The following is a 3250-nucleotide window of genomic DNA, read 5'->3' as shown; positions in this document are numbered from 1 at the left end:
GGAGGAGGAGGGCTAGGTGAGGTGTGGTGGTGGGGAGGAGTGAGCAGGAGGTGTGTGGTGGTGGGGAGGAGGAAGCCAGGTGAGGGGGTGGGAGGAGTGAGGCCAGGAGGATGGGGAGGAGCAGAGGAGGGCCAGGTGAGTGTGTGGTGGTGGGAGGAGTGAGGGCCAGGTGAGGTGTGTGGTGGTGGGAGGAGTGAGGGCCAGGTGAGGTGTGAGGCGGTAAGGGCTGTCAGGTTAGTGTGGGTCGCCGCTCGCCACACACCGTCGCCTCCCGCTCTCTGGCTCCCTCACACGCTCCTTCACCGTGTGGGGGAACTCTCAGCTGATAACAGTGCGTGCCAACTCTCTATACGGTATAGTCGGCTCTATACTCTGGTGTCTACAGCTCTATGAAGGACGCTCACATCTCTGCAGTTAGCTCTATAAACGTTGTCTTGAGCTCTACATAAGTGACCAGCTCGTTGTAGAGTGTGTAGACTGTGATGTGAGGTGTGTACACGGTGTCGAGGATGTGTACACGGTCTCGAGGATGTGTACATGGTGTCGAGGATGTGTACACGGTCTCGAGGATGTGTACATGGTGTCGAGGATGTGTACACGGTGTCGAGGATGTGTACACGGTGTCGAGGATATGTACACGGTGTCGAGGATGTGTACACGATGAAAAGTGTAAACTTACAGTTGTCACTGTGTGTGCGTGTTAAGTGTGTGTGTGTAGACGGCGCTACAACGTGACATGAACACGGTTTTTAGGGCATGTACACATCCTGGAAATGGTGTACACAACCCCTACAAGAATATCTTACCGTGTGTAGTTCGTAGTGTGTATGTGTCGTTCTTACATACCATACACGGTGTATATAATGTACATGTGTATTACTGTATATCTATATAAACCTTTGGATAAGAAATAAGAGAAGCTAAAGGAGAAAATTAAACTATGAATAAAAAGATAATGCCAGTTCTGACAGTCAAAATTAAACTGTGAATATCTGATCCAGTCAAAGAACCTAACCTGTCGAGGAAATTGAAAACAGAAGTAAGCAGTTGGTGACAAGTTTGCCCGATATATCACCTAAAAACTGAAACCCTCCATAAGTGACTGGTTGTGCCCGGGTTTTTTGGGATTGGTACTGACTGGTTGTGCTCATTGTGTGATAACTGGTCGGTTTTATGTGACTTCTGACTGGTTGTGCTCATAGTGTGATAATTGGTGGGTATTATTAGACTGTAGTGACTGTTAGTGACCGGTTGTACTCATGGTGTGTGATAACTGGTGGGTTTTTAGTGACTGGTTGTGCTCATAATAACTGGTGGGTTGTATGTGACCGTTTTGACTGGCAATGTACAGTTTAATTTGGTCTGCTCTTGAACACGTGATCTGGCGGGACAAACTCGGGAGTGCTGATGAAAAATAAGAATAAATTTATCGAGAAGAAAAAATTGACGTTTATGAAGTAAATCTAAATATATATATCATGAACTGAGATTAGATACAATTTCTAGAAGTGACGTGGCTGAACTACCTAATGACCTGATTATGGAAAAGTAATTCATATGCAGTGGTTTATTTATTTATATGGAAGTGTTTTAAACTGTGAATGAACAAAACTATCTTTACTAAATTGTGTTGGGGAAAATGACACAACGAACGAAGGATTTTGACAACAGGCGTCGCAGTGTTCGTTCTGAAATTTCATCGACCGACACAAGATTTTTATTTTTTTTTTATTTTTTTTTATTATTTTTTTTTTCAGTGTTGCGGCAAAGGAACAATCCCTCAGTGTACATCCGCTTATTTTACTGATTTTAATTAACCTTTGTCGACTGAAGATTGCCTCAGCAGGTAGTATTGTACAGGTAAATCATTAGAGTGGGGGGGGGTGGGGAAGGAGGGGGTGATATGTTATGTACTGTACGTGAGTCTCTTGTTGTGACTAATAACGAGGTGTTTTAGGTAATGGTTGGTTCTTCTTGAAGTTCTTTATATCAGAGTTGTGTGGGTTCTTTTTCACCTCCTTCCTACTCTTCTTTCTTCTCTTCCTACTCCTCTTTTTTCTTCTTCTCTTCCATCATCATCATCTCCTCCTCCTCCTCCTCCTCCTCCTCCTCCTCCTCCTCCTCTAATCCTTCCTTCCCTTGAATATTCGTACATCACAGCATTAGAGGATTATTAACAGACTTAACTAACCCTACCAGGCTCTCTCTCTCTCTCTCTCTCTCTCTCTCTCTCTCTCTCTCTCTCTCTCTCTCTCTCTCTCTCTCTCTCTCTCTCTCCCCAATCCCCAGAAAAAATATCTTTAAAAACATTCGACACCTAATTGCTTCTCCTTGAAAAAAAAACTTGACTGTTCCTTGAAGACTTTGGGAGGAACAGGTTTTGGATTACAGGGTATAGATGGTGCTGATGAGGCGGTGACCGAACGGATGTGTCATTTAGGAGGGCGCAGAGGTGGGGAGAGCTCAGTGTGTTCCTAATAGGGAGGTGGGAAGGAGGGAGTGTCGTGATGGGGGTGTGTGTGGTCTATAGTTAAGGAGCTCTCTCTCCTCCTCTCTCTCTCTCTCTCTCTCTCCTCTCTCTCTCTCTCTCTCTCTCTCTCTCTCTCTCTCTCTCTCTGCTTGTTGATGATCTCTTAACGGTGCTTAAATAGCCAATAGTGTGACGCCTGCTGCTCTTGTTACTATTTGTTGATAGATAGCTTTTGTTTTATGAGGATGTGCAGAATGATTTTTTCGGTATGTAAACTGTGGAATAAACACACACACACACACACACACACACACACACACACCATTACAGTGAATAGGTTTAAGTAGAAGTAAGGTTTGGTTAAGTGATAGTTATGTGTAGTGTACTGTAGTAGGGAGAGAGAGACAGAAAGACAGAGACAGACAGACAGAAACAGACAGAGAGACAGACAGACAGACAGAGAAAGAGGCAACTACGACTAAAAAAAAAATATATAATTGATTTTTCTCTCCATAGACTAGATTACCTTTAGACTACAAGGCGCCTCTACTGGGGTGAATAAATGTACAATATGTCTAAAATGTATCCGAGGGTCTTGTGAAGGATGAATGGGGAGGTGGGTGAGTGATGGATGAATGGGGAGGTGGTGGGTGAGTGATGGATGAATAGGGAGGTGGGTGAGTGATGGATGAATGGGGAGGTGGTAACTGTGTATTGTTCTACGTCAATTATAATCACACACTATTAACCTATAATATCACGATATTAACAAACACACCA

At 44.0% G+C, this 3250-nt stretch overlaps 1 protein-coding gene across 2 annotated transcripts in view; it reads left to right on the top strand.

The window, feature by feature from the left end:
* The first annotated feature begins 269 nt into the window (after positions 1 to 269).
* The window catches only part of LOC121863817, a 104253-nt gene continuing 101272 nt past the window's right edge, over positions 270 to 3250 (top strand). The window contains exon 1 of one of the 2 annotated variants that reach the window (XM_042362678.1): positions 270 to 331. The gene's annotated coding sequence lies outside the window, so the exon portion shown is untranslated. Of the gene's footprint in view, positions 354 to 3250 lie in introns of both variants that reach the window. The other variant, XM_042362677.1, reaches the window with a different exon arrangement.

This window comes from Homarus americanus, unplaced genomic scaffold (genome assembly GCF_018991925.1).
Source record: "Homarus americanus isolate GMGI-L3 unplaced genomic scaffold, GMGI_Hamer_2.0 scaffold48354, whole genome shotgun sequence".
In the NCBI taxonomy this organism is placed as follows: Eukaryota; Metazoa; Arthropoda; class Malacostraca; order Decapoda; family Nephropidae; genus Homarus; species Homarus americanus.
The sequence above is the reverse complement of the archived record's forward strand: the minus strand, read 5'-3'. Positions and strand labels throughout refer to the sequence as shown.